Source organism: Panthera tigris, chromosome A2 (genome assembly GCF_018350195.1).
Source record: "Panthera tigris isolate Pti1 chromosome A2, P.tigris_Pti1_mat1.1, whole genome shotgun sequence".
Taxonomy (NCBI): Eukaryota; Metazoa; Chordata; class Mammalia; order Carnivora; family Felidae; genus Panthera; species Panthera tigris.
This window is the reverse complement of record NC_056661.1, coordinates 73,219,353-73,233,281: the sequence shown is the minus strand read 5'-3', so window position 1 is coordinate 73,233,281 and position 13,929 is coordinate 73,219,353. Positions and strand designations below refer to the sequence as shown.

Genomic DNA, 13,929 nt, shown 5'->3' with positions numbered 1-13,929 from the left:
AAGTTGGATGGATGAACATTAAAAAAAATTAAAGGATGATCCTTGAAGATGTTATGCTAAGTGAAATAAGCCAGCCACAAAAGGACAAATACTTATGATTCCACTCATATGAAGTACCTAGAATAGTCAGATTCATAGAGACAGGAAGTAGACCTGTGGTTGCTGGGGCTTGTGGGGAGGGAAAATGAGGAGTTCTTGTTTCATGCAAAGTTTCAGTTTGGGAAGGTGAAAAAGTTTTGGAGATGGTTGAATGGTGATGGCAATATAAATGCCACTGCACTGTGCACTTGAACCTGGTTAAAATGGCAAAGTTTATGTTATGCATACTTTATCATGATTTAAAAGGTAGAAATTCAAATTAAAAAATAAGTTAAATAATTAAGTAAAATAAATAATAGTTTAAGCTACAAGGTATACTATGGGAAAAATTATAATTACTATGCTACAGCCACAAGAAAATGTTTTACTGTATCTGGAATAGTGGTATACAAATATAAATATTTGATGACTAAGTATTGAATATATAAAACACTCCTTTGTTCAAGAATAAATTGATTCTTATGTGTATAAATTAAAAGCCCTTTATTTCAAGGATTTTGTTTCTTTTCAATCTGATGGGATTATTATCTGTATATATATTAGAATATAATTGTAAATTTGCTTAATACTAATAATGACCAATATTCCATTTCTTTTGGTCAAAATCCTATTCCATAATACTAATTCTATGTGTTTAGATTCTTACTGCTTTTCACCCTATATTTATCATTCTGTTGTGAATAATTTATCATTCCTACCATTGCCTATGAAATACTCAGAGGATTGAGGCAAATATTTATTCATCTAAATGAATCCTTTCTGGAAAGAAGAATTGCCTGTCAGAATAAATAGTTATAATCATGAGAGTTCTATGAGAATTGCCGGTCTTACTTCAAAATAAAGGTACAGTTTTATAAAAATTTCCAATCTGACAAATGAAATGTTATAGTCCCAGATATTTCTAGGAGGGTTCATTTCTCCTACTCCAGCCAGAAATTTCAGTCGTGTTTCTCACAGATCCCCAAGGAAAGCCAAAATGGTAGTGTGGGACCTCCTACCGTCACCATATTAGATACACTCAGAACTTTATTTGTTCTATTACCACCCTTATGTGTTTTTTTTTTTTTTTTTTTTTTTTTTTTTTTACATCTTTATCTATTTTTGAAGGAAAGACAGCGTGAGAAGGGGAGGGGCAGAGAGAGGGAGACACAGACTACGAAATGGGCTCCAGGCTCTGAGCTGTCAGCGCAGAGCCCGACCCCACAAACCGTAAGATCGTGACCTGAGCTGAAGTCAGTTGCTTAACAGACTGAGCCACCCAGGCACCCCTCCACCATTATGTTTTGAATCTTCTACTCTTCTTCCCGCACAGAACCTTGGGCACTTGTGTCTCACATACTATCAGTTCTATTTCTAACACAGCATGTGGGTGCAGTGATTCCACCAGGCTGTACATGTTTGTGTCCACACAGATACCCTCATTTAGATCTTTTACCTGTCAGGGTTTAGTTGAAGGTGCTCAGGATCATTTATCAGCAACTAAGTCTTTATTTACTTGTTTATTTGTTTATAATGTTTGCTTATTTTTGAGAGAGAGCGTGTGAGCTGGGGAGGGACAGTGGGAGAGGGAGGCAGAAGATCGAAAGCAGGCTCTATGCTTCAGCAGGGCTTGAACTCACGAACCATGAAATCGTGACCTGAGCCAAAATCCCATACTTAACCGACTGAGCCACCCAGGCGCCCCCAGTCTTCAGTTTTTATCCTCAGTGCTTCTGTGGGTCTTTTGCTTCTTTGCGGGGGATGCTGTATGCTTCTGTCCTTTACCCTCTCCACCATCTCAGGTCTGATCTGTCACTTGGACTTAAATTGTTTATTATATCTGAAAGCCATGGAGATAATGGACCTAAGCTGTCTGGTCTGTCTTTTTGACTCTCTTGAGTTATGCAGTCTTGGAAACAACCAAAGCTAATGTGAAAGGAATAGTCACTGACTGTGCGGCCCAAGTACTTCTCAGGTGAAAATGGGGTGGGTGTGCCGGATAAGGCACAGGAAGAATCTCAGATTGTGAGATATGGGTGTGGAGAGGCAAATGTTTCCCTCTCATGTGCCTACCATTGCACTTCCAGCATTTCATTGGATTCCTTGAAGTTCCTCAATTCAGTTACATAGAGCAGGCACCTGGAAGGGCTTGTGGGCCAAATCTGTCCAGGTGTCATCTTTTGAAAATAAAGTTTTGAAATTTTTTTTTTTAAGGTTTTATTTATTTTTGAGACAGAGAGAGACAGAGCATGAACGGGGGAGGGGCAGAGAGAGAGGGAGACACAGAATCAGAAGCAGGCTCCAGGCTCTGAGCCATCAGCCCAGAGCCCGACGCGGGGCTCGAACCCACGGACCGCGAGATCGTGACCTGAGCTGAAGTCGGACGCTTAACCGACTGAGCCACCCAGGTGCCCCAAAAATAAAGTTTTGTAGGAACACAGCCATCCCCATTTATTTATATATTATCTATGGCTATTTTTGCATTGCAAGAGCAGGGTTGAGTAGTTGCAACAGAGACACCCCCCAACCTCACACAGTCTAAAATATTTACTATCTAGTGCTTGACAGAGTTTGCAGGTCCCAGATCTAGAGCATTATTAATGGTCTGAAGGTGGGATGATACCACAGGATGGAGACGAAAATACTATCCTTTTGCTTTTATTTTATTTATTTGTTTGTTCCCTTTCCTTCTCTTTTGAGTAAAAACTCTAAGGATATTTAGGATAGAAAGTGCATTATGATGTTAAAGCTAGAATCTGAGTTCTGTGCCTATATTCCCAAGAAGGAACACAATTCTCTACAATGAAAATGATTATAGACATAATAAATGGAATCAAGAAAAAATTTACATTTAGAGTGGCTATATAACATAACATTTAATATTTTAAGTCTTTTTTGAAAGTTTATTTAGGCTCAGTCGGTTAAGCGTCCAACTTTGGCTCAGGTCATGATCTCACGGTTCATGGGTTCAAGCCCCACATCGGGCTCTGTGCTGACAGCTCAGAGCGTGGAGCCTGCTTCAGATTCTGTGTTTCCCTCTCTCTCTGCCCCTCCCCCACTCGTGCTCTGTGTCTCTCAAAAATAAATAAACATAATAAAAAAATAAAGTTTATTTATTTATTTTGAGAGAGAGAGCGACAGAGCGAGCAGGAGAGGGGCAGAGGGAGAGGGAGAGAGAGAATCCCAAGCAATCTCCGTGCTGTCAGCACAGACCCTGACCAGGGGCTCAAACCCACAAACTGAGAGATCATGACCTGAGCCAAAATCAAGAGGCAGATGCTCAACTGACTGAACCACCCTGGCACTCCCATAATATCTAATATTTATTGAGTGCTTATTATGTTTTAGGCACTGTGGTAAGCATTTATTATGTATTATTCATATAACATATTTGGCAAATTAACATATAGGCAGATCTTGGAATTATATTAATTGCTTATCAATTATAAAAAATACCATGTAGCATAATCTAAAAAAGCTCTCAATGAGGATTTATGATGTGTGTATTGGAATATCTTGTAACCTTGGGGAAGTCATTACACTGATCTGAGCTTAAATGTCCTCATCTCTAAAATGGAAAGAAATCTGCCCTGCTTCCTCATAAACTTCTAGTGGACTCTGAGATGTGATTCATGAAACTTCCTTCAAAGTTGTAAATTATTATGTAGATATTAGAGACATGAAGTCATTAAATATGTTTCAGGTTATGCTATGTAAATTTTATATTGTATATAACACTAGTCATACTCTTTTTCATGAGACTACATAATGGAGAGCAAAGGCTGAGTTGTTGGAGGACCTGGGGTAAATTCCCAGTTCTAACATTGTTGGCTGTATAACTTTTGTCAAGTTATTTAATCTCTGTTTTCTGACTGTACTATAGGAACATTGATGTTGGTGCCTCCCCTGGTGATGTTATTATAAGGATTAAGTAGGAGTGCAAATGGAATCCATAAAAGTGATACAGTCTTAACAAGCAATGTTATTCTCAGACCTTGAGCCTTCTACCCCCCTGTCCTCCACGGTACTCCGGACCTTTTCCTTCCACATACCCTCTATAATGAAACTCAAAGTTGACAAGAAATTGCTCTCGAGCTACCATTTCTCAGGGCAGAGACTGAACTAAATATGTTAATCCTCACATTCTAATGTCTCCCACGTTCTCTGGCTTAATGCTGCTTTCTGTGCTTACTTCTTTATATGCTGTATGGAAGCTCATTTATTTTTGCTTTGTTATATGAGCCGGAATAAAAAAAAAATACAAATGAGGGTTCTTTTCTCAGTTAAAAGCAAGAAAGAATTTGTGGAACGTATCCTGAGGTGACAGCTGTCCATTCAAGAAATATTTACTGATGTAGATACTTTGATAGGTACCAGGAGCACAAAGATTAATGAGTCACATGGGCAGCCAGCAGCCCCTGGGGAAGGAGGTGGTTCGTATGGAAGCCAATAGTTACAGATCAATTTAAGGAATGGACAGAAGTACTCTGAAGCACAGATTAGGGGTTGACTAACTCCACGGTGGTGGTGGGGTGCTAAGGAAGTCTTAACAAAGGAAGTAATAATTAAGTTGGCTTTTGAAATATGATTAGGTTTTTTTTTTTTTTCCAGGCAGGGAGTGGAAGTATAAGATGTGTTAGACAGTGGAATTGATCGGGCAAAGGAATTGAGACACAAAGACATGGTGTGTTCAAAGAAAGTACAGAGGCCTATGTGGATAAAATGTGAGGTAGAAGATGAGGCTTGAAAAGTAGAGTGAGGCCCCACAGAAAGACTATATGCCAGATTTACAAGTTCAGTCTCTATCCTGTTATCAATAGGAAATCATCAGAGACTTTAAGCAGGGAAATGTCCTGGTCAAATCCACTTTAAGAAGATAATTAACTGCAGGTAGAGAATTGCATTCAAGCAGAGAATATCCTGACAGCAGTTCATCCGTTATAGTAAAATAATGGGAGAAACAGTCTGCACAAAGAAGAAGCAATGGGGCTAGAGTGGAGGGGGTGGATCAAAGAAGGATTTAGCATGTGAATTGAGTGACCAAAAGAAAGGAAAAAGATAGGAATTGAGATGATTTCAAATTGTCTAGCTTAAGCCATTCTGGGATCAGGGAGAAATGAAAATAAGTTCAATATTGGGAGCAGTGGGAAAAGAGAATTTCACGGGGAAGATAAAATAATCAGTGTCAGATCCTGTGCAGAGGACATTTTTGACCTTGTACTCTCATAGCCCCTTTTCTACTCTTTTGATTTCAACATTTATTAGATTGTATTCATCCATATTTAGATGGATGCATGGATCCACTCATTCATTTGTTCATTCATTCAGCAAAGTGTTGTATCTACTCCATGCAAAGCAATATAATGTAATTCTTTAGCTGAATTCCTTCTCCCCTCAAGTATGAGCCTGTGATCACCTTGATAGCAGAACTGAGTCTTCTTTATGCTCCCAATACTAGGATGATGTCTGTAATGCAGAAGTAATGCAAACATGTTTGTTGGGGTCATTATTGAGCCAAACAGGATATGGACTGGAAGAACAAGCCATTAAATTAAACATTAAGAGGTTATTGTTAATCCTTCAGGAACAATTCACTAGAATGTTGGGAGAAGAAGGCAAATTATAAAGGGTGTTTAGGAGTGAATGGGAGGTGATAAAATAAAAAAATGAGTTGTCAATTCTTCAAGAGTTTTTAGGTTAAAGGAAAGAGAGCATTTGGATGGCAGCTTCGAGGGCAGAAAGTATTGGGCAGGCTTTGATAATACATTCCTGTAATGCAAAAGTTGAGTCAATATTATATAAAATTTTAGAGAATGGATAGTGCAACATTTAAACTATACATTTAAAAATTTTTTCTCATGTTTACTTATTTTTGAGAGAGAGAGACAGAGAGAGAGAGAGAGAGAAAGAGAGAGAAAGAGAAAGAGGCAAAACATGAGCAGTGTAGGGGCAGAGAGAGAGGGAGACACAGAATCTGAAGCAGGCTCCAGGCTCTGAGCTGTCAGCACAGAGCCCAACACGGGGCTCGAACTCACAACTCCATAGATTGGGGGGATATTGGAGCAATGGCCTGAAGGAAGTGAAGGAATGTCTCGTATAAACTCGTATCTAGAAAAAGAACATTCTAAGCAGAGATTAGGAAGGGCAGAGGTCTTCAGGTAGAAGAGAGCTTGCCTTGTTCAAGCAACATTGAGGAGTTAATAGGGCTGGATCAGAGTGGGTGGACACTTAATGAAGTTTAGGTTAGACAGGTGGTTGGGGACTGGATTCATGGGGCCTTGTGGGCAGCTTTAAGGACTTTGGCTTTTACTCTAAATGAGATGCCAAGCCCATGGGGGATTTTTGAGCAGAGTAGTGATACAATCTGTGTTTTGAAAGAGTTAAGCAAGGAGACCAGTTAAGAAGGAGCTGTGTGTGAGGGGCACCTGGGTGGCTCATTCGGTTAAGTGGCTGACTTCATCTCAGGTCATGATCCCGCGGTTCGTGAGTTCGAGCCCTGCGTTGAGCTCTGTGATGACAGTTCAGAGCCTGGAGCCTGCTTCAGTTTCTGTGTCTTCCACTCTCTGCCCCTCCCCACTCATGCTCTGTCTCTCTCTCTGTCTCTTTCTCTCTCTCAAAAATAAACATTTAAAAAAACAACAACAAAGAGCCGAGTGTGAGAGGCTGATGGCCTTGAACCAGGAGGCTGGTAGTGCAAGTGGCCAGATTCTGGACTTACTTTCCAGTTAGAACTGACAGAATTTGGTGAAAGTTTGGATGTGTAATGCAGGAGAAAGAAAGGAATCAAGGATGACTCCAAAGTTTTTTTTTGCCTGAACAGCTGGAAGGATACTATATTGGTTAGGGTAGGTATACTGCTCTCTAGTCAGTCCCAAATCTCCATGACTTAATTATGGTTTATTTCTTATTTGTATCATGAATAGTAGGACTCAGAGAGAGAGGGCTTTGCACTGGTATAATCATCCTAGGACTGGGTCCTTTCATTTGGTAGCTCAGCTATTATCAAGAGCATTTGAATCTTGTGTCAGATCCTCTGAAACCAGCTTCAAATGAAGAAAGTGAGTGTGTGGAATGAGGAGGGTCACTCTAACCTGAATCAGGGTAAATGGGAAGAAATCCTTATCTCCGCACATCAGAGACAGAGAAAATATTAACAGTAGCTGAAGGGGAAGGGGAAGACAGTTTATTGTCAAAGGAATGAGAATTGTCTGACAGCTGGCTTCTTAATAGCAGCATTGAAAGCTAGGAAATAGTGGACAAATATCTTTATCAAGGTGCTGAAATAAAAGAATGGTCAATTAATACTTCTGTAACTAAAGGGGCTCCTGGGTGGCTCAGTTGGTTAAGCCTCCGACTTTGGCTCAGGTCATGATCTCTCGTTTGGTGAGTTCCAGCCCCGAGGGCTCACTGTTGTCAGCACAGAGCCCACTCTGGATCCTCTGTCCCTCTGTTTCTCTGTCCCTCCCCTGTGTGCACACCTGCTCGCTTGCTCTCTCTCCCTCTCTAAAAAATAAACATTAAAAAAAAAACAAAAAGAATTCTCTAACCACAAAAATTTCTCCAAAAATGTTGACGACAAAGACATTTTCCAACAAAATACACTGAGAGAATTCACTTAGTAGCAAACTTGTACCAAAAAATTCTACAGGCCCTTCTTCAGAAGGAAAATGAGCTTAAATGGGTAAACCTAAATAAATGCTGACTATATAAAACATAATATGTGGGTATTAAAAATATGTATGTATGTACATATACATTAGTACATAATATGTGTAGCACATACACACATATATGACCATAGCAAATAAGTTAGGAGGGGGTAAAAGTGTTCTAATGTCTTTGCACTGTCCAGGAGAAGGATAGAAGAAAAAAAAAAAGATCAGATAGACTGGTAATTCCAAGGATGAATACTACATTTTCTAAGCTAAGAAAATAGAAAAGACAGCTAAAAAAAAAAAAAAAAAATACAAGGTGGGGGGCATAGCTTCTAAACTAATGCAAGGGATAAAGAATGACAACAGATATGCAGCCTATCCAAAAGAAGTTAAGAGAGGAGAGCCGAACATAGAACAGTTGGGACAGATATAAAGGACGTTAGGAGATGATAGAGGAGTTAAAACCAAATAGACGATACAATTCTTTTTTTTTTTTTTTTTTTTTTTTCCTGATGATAGATTCTAAGGTCAATTTTATTTTTACAAAAAAAAAAAAAAAAAAAAAGGCAGTCAAAACAATAGAAAGCACATGTAAAGGATGTTGCTGAGTGAGCTTCGAGTGCAGCCTGCCTCTGCAAAGGCTTTGAGTCCAGAAGGAGAGGGAAGGCCTGGTCTCTGTCCTGGCCTGGCCGGCTGCTCCGAAGGAAGGGGCCAGCGGGGTGCAGGCGACCCAGCCTGGTGGAGGCTACAGCCGCGTCCAGCCAATCCCAGCCAATTCCAGCTCCGAAAAAGGTCAAACTGCGCCGAGGGAGGGTCGTCGAGGGAGGGTCCCGGTGGGACTGCGCCGCACTGAGAAGCCGGGGGAGCGAGCTCGTGACAGGTCTTCAGCGTTGCCTGCAATGACCCGCACATTTTCTCCAGTGGCTGCAGGGAGGAGAGGCACCCTTTGGCCTCCGGAGACCCACTGGCGAGGAATTCCTCCCCCAAGTGCTCGGCCATCCTCTGGTCGGCGGGCCCTTCCCTGGGGCCCCACAGACCGGGTCTCCCTGAGCAGGCCAGGCCCGGCTGGAAGTCAATCACGCAGGCGGACATCAGGGTTTGCCCATTCGATTGACGTTTTTGTGGTGACAGCCGGCCAGATTTTTACGTAAGAACTGGGCCTCCCTTTTCATGACTTTTGTTTTTTGTTTGGTTTGGTGGTGAGGAGGAGGTGGTGGGGTGGTGAGTAGTGATTTGCTTGTTTTTAAATTAAAAAAAAAAAGGATGTTATAAATTGGAGCCTCCAGGAGATTTGAACCAACTCCCACATAGGGCAGTGCAACATGGGAGAAGCCACCAGACAGCCACGAGCTGTCTCCTTGCGGAGGAGACTGGTCTGGGGAAGGGAATGAGTGAAAAATAAACCCAGTGCAAGAAAATGGGAGCTGCAAGGGAACTGCAACCTTTGTTTTTTCTTTCTTTATTTAACCTTAAGGGCTAAATGTAAATGGAAGATTTTGGATAAATTTGGACAAGAAAAGAAACACCACTCTTTCTTTCCTTTTTAAGTAGGCTTCACACCCAGCCCAACTTGGAGTCCAAGGTGGGGGCTTGAACTCAGGACCCTGAGATCATGACCTGAGCTGAGATGGAGAGTCCCACTGCTCAACTGACTGAGCTACCCAGGCTGTCTACTTTTAAAGTAGATTGATGCAGTGATTTTCAAAACAAAGCAGAACTAGAGCATCTTACATTTTTAATCCTTCCTTTACAGGTCACCTAGACTGCTTTTGATTCAGATAACAGTAGACAGTGAGTAACTGCTGGGAGCAAATGCCAGGTGGCACATGGGTCCTGTTTTGGGGGGTGTCTGAGTGTAGGGGTCTCTGTGCACAGGCTTGTTGCCGTCGGTGGCTTCTCCCTGTATTTCTTTGTAGCCTCTGAAGCATTCTTACATAACATTTTCCCGCCCTTAGAGTATTCTTCAGCTATAGCTTCCAGCTTTCAGCACAAATTATCGGACAGACCTGCCCCTTTTCATGGTTGTTCCGGTGGTCTTTTGTTTTAAAGGTGATCTACGGAGGTTTGAACATGGACTCTTCTGGAAACTTGACTTCCATTGTGAAGGCCCTCTTATCATATGGAGGCTTGTCAGGAACAAGAGGCCCTTGCCAAGTCAATAAATTAGCTTCACCAACCTGGGTTGTTAGGTTTTTCATTCTACATCTGCAGATTTCTTCAAGCTCCTTCCTCAGCCTCCTACTGGCCACCATCTTGGATCCGGTGCTGCTCTACAATTGCTTTAAATATAAAAGGATTAACGTTTCCAGTTAATGTCAGAGATTCTCAGACTAGGTACACGCACACACACACACACACACACACACACACACACACTTTAACTAAAGTATCCTTTTTTTGTTTGTTTGTTTTTAAGTACTTTTTAAGTAGGCTCCATACCTAAGGTGGGGCTTGAACTCCAAACCACTGAGATCCCTGCTTGCACAATTGTGTTCTCCAAACAGTGGCCGGAATGACTGCAAAGCAACCATGTCCCTCTCCTGCTTTACACCCTCCAATAGCTCCCTCAAAAACCCTCCCAAAGCACATGGAATGGGATCCAGACTCCTCTTTGGCCTGTAGGACCCTGCCTGTATCTACAACTGCATCTTACCGTATATTCCTTACTACAGTGCTCACTGAACCTCAGGGACGCTCGCATTCTTTTTGTCCTTCAACCTTCCAAGCTAATGCTTAGTGCTTTTATGCATGACTTTTATGCCTGGAATTTCTTTATCCAGCCCTTCTAATGCTGGATTTATTTGTTTATTTATGTTTAATTTAGGTCTCAGGTAAATGTGATCTACTAAGGTAAATGTGATCTACTAAGAGAGAGCCTTTCCAACTTTTCCATCCGTGATATTACTTTGACCCTTTTATTGTTTTGAAACTACTTACTACCTACCTGTATGATATATATTTCTAGTTCCATGCAACCACTCTTTCTTTTTTTATGACTTGCTTTCCCAAAATATTTCTAACAATTTCTGGAAGTAACATGTGTGGTACAAACATTCCTCTGTTAGTGGGTCCTGATTAAGGTAACTTTTCCTCTAAGAGAGAAGTTCTTAATCCGGGCTGCACATTAGTATTACCTGGTATAATTAAAAAAAAAAATAGTGATGCCTAGGCACCTCCCCATTGAATCAGAATCTCAGAGAGGGCAGGGTGAGGCCTGGGCTCATATTTTTTTAGGAGCTCACCAGGTAATTCAAACGTGAATCCAGAGTTGAGAATCTGTCTTAGAAGTTAGTTGGGCGCCTGGGTGGCTCAGTTGGTTGAGTGTCCAGTGGCTCAGCTCATGATCTCAGGATCTGGGGGGGATGGAGCCTCATGTTGGGCTCTGCACAGAGTGTGAAACCTCTCCCTCCCTCTGCCCCTCTGCCCTGCTCATGCTTGCTCTCTTGCTCTTTCTTTTAAAAAAGAAAAAAGAAAAAAAGTTAATGGAGGTAGCAGTAGGAGGAGGACAGGAGGACGGAGAGTATTTTTTGTCACATATAATCTGAGCCCGAAGCTTTCCAGTCCTGCTGCCCTGTCTGTGGCTATTACTGTCCCTATGTTCTGTTGCTTCTGAGGCTCACTGGTTTCTACCAAATGTGATCTACTAATAGAAAAGCTCTAGGGACCTGCCTAAGCTGGAGTCAGTCTCTTTCAGACCACTGGGCTTGTTTCTTTCTGTCTTAGGTGCTGTGCTCATTTTCTAACACTTACTGATGCTATGTGTTAAAGATATGGTAAGTCCTTGAAATTTTTTTTATTTTGGCATAATTTTAGATGGACAGGAAAGGAGCAAAGATAGTGCAGAGAGTTCATATATACCCTTTACCCCACTTTCTCTTATGTTAACATATAACAATGATACATTTGTCAAATTAATAAATTAACATTGGTATAATATTTTCTTTTAATTTAATTTTTTAACATTGATATGATATTTTAAATTCCAGGCTTTATTCAGATTTTGCCAGTTTTTCCATTAATGTCTTTTTTTCTGTCCCAGAATCCATTCCAAGATGTTGCATCGCATACAGTTATTATATTTCCTTAAATTTCTCCAATCTGTGACAGTTCCTCAGGCTTTCCTTGTTTTTAGGCCCTTGACACTTTTGGAGAATGCTTGTTAGATGTTTTGTAGAATGTTCCTCACTTTGGATTTGTCTGATGTTTTCCTACGATTCAACTTGGGTAGGGGTGCCTGGGTGGCTCAGTCAGTTCAGCATCCGACTCTTGATTTCGGTTCAGGTCATGATCTCACAGTTCCTGGGTTCGAGCCCTGCATCAGGTTCCCTGCTGACACAATGGAGCCTGCTTGGGATTCTCTCCTTCTCCTTCTCATTGTGCCTTCCCCGTTCATGTGTGTTATGTGCTCTCTCTCTCCAAATAAATGAATAAACTTAAAAAAAATTCTTAGCAAAATAAACCGGGGTGATGGGCTTTTTGGGAAGAACATCACAGAAGTGAAATGTCCTTCTCATGGCGTCATGTCAGCAGTATACTATATCAACATGACCTGTCACTGGTGATGTTAACTTTGATCTCCTGGTTAGAGTGCTGTCTGCCAGCTTTCTCCACTATAAATCCACTACTTTTCTCTTTCCGTACTGTATTCTTGGGAGTCCAGTCACTAAGTTCAGTCTACTCGCAAGTAAAGGGGACTTAAGGTACATCTTCTGGAGTGGGAGTATCTACAGATATCTGTCGTAATTCTGAAAAGAGGATTTGTCCATTCTTGCTCATGTGTTTGTTTACTCATTCGTATCCGCCCATGCTCATGCATATTTGTCTTATTCATTTGGTTATAATCAATTGCTGTTGTTGCTTTGTTGCTAAAATTTCTCCAGCTTTGGCCATGGGTTGCACTTTTTAGGTTGGATTCTATGTCCTTTTTTAACACGTCTCCATCTTTTCCTTTCTTTTTCTCTCTACTGCTCTTTCTCCCTCTGTCTCCCTCCCTGTTTCTTCCTCTCCCCCAACATTTCCTCCTCCACTTCCTCCTTTTTTCTAACATTACCTTCTGGTACTAGGACATGCTCATCTTGTATTTTCCTTGCCTCAGCCCTGCAGCCGAGTGCTTTTTTTTATATACATGATCTCATTGAACCCCCAAGATAGCCTTGTGAGGTGGATAGATATTATCTCCATTTTTACTAATTTTGAAATGGAACCCATGTGGTAAGTATCCTAGAGAGAACATGAAACAGCACTGTTTGGAACCAAACAGAACCATTTTGTTATTGACCCCTAAGCTATACGCCTTCTTCTGAAACGCTCATTCTGAGATAGATTGGTTGAGGAAACACCTATGGGTGTGGTGCAAACATTTTCCCACAATGCTTTTCCCTCCTTCCAGGCCCTTCTATCCCTGGGAACTCAGTAGTAACCAAAACAGTGAAAAATCCCAGCCCTCATAGAGTCTACATTGTTGTGGGATAATAATAGCAATTATTGAACATATTGAATGTTAGGTACTGTTTGTCACTTTAAATATATTAACTGATACAGTCTTTACAACAGCCCTGTGAAGTAACTTCTGTTATCATTCATCATTTTTAAGAGAGAACTGAGGCACGGTGAGGTTAAATCACTAGTCCAAGTTTGCTAGTTAAGTGGCTTGTCCAGGATTGCTCTGCTAGTAAGCCGTGGAGCCAGACTCTGAACCAGGCACTCTCACTGCCCTGCCTCTATCCCTACACACTCCCTACTGTTGTTTTCCTGTGAGGAAATGAAGCCTACAGGTGTGAATTACATGTCTGCACTCCAGACCTATGTTTAAACTAATCCATTTGAATTGTGTTTAATAGAAGTTCCTAATAATTTGGGGGTCAGAGATACAGGTTTTACCCATTTGTGTAGTTCTTTGGCTGTTTCTGTCAGAATGGGGAGAGAGAATTGTGATGCCAGAGCTCACCATCCATGCCTGGAAACCCATTGGATACTTTTTTTTTTTTTTTTTAAGAGAGAGAGTGAGCAAAGGAGTGTGTGCTAATTTATGCATAAGCAGGGTAGGGGCAGAGGGGGAGAGAGAGAGAGAGAGAGAGAGAAAGAGAGAGAGAGAGAGAGGGAGAGAGAGAGAGAGAGAGAGAATCTCAAGCAGGGTCCACACTTAGCAAAGACCCTGATATGGGGCTCAAACTCACAACTGTGAGATTATGAGCTG

At 41.3% G+C, this 13,929-nt stretch overlaps 1 protein-coding gene and 1 pseudogene across 7 annotated transcripts in view; one reads left to right on the top strand and one right to left on the bottom strand.

The window, feature by feature from the left end:
• SUGCT (succinyl-CoA:glutarate-CoA transferase) overlaps positions 1–13,929 on the top strand; it is a 746,174-nt gene that overhangs the window by 60,875 nt on the left and 671,370 nt on the right. The window lies entirely within an intron of this gene.
• Positions 9,492–9,985, bottom strand: LOC122236480 (annotated as a pseudogene).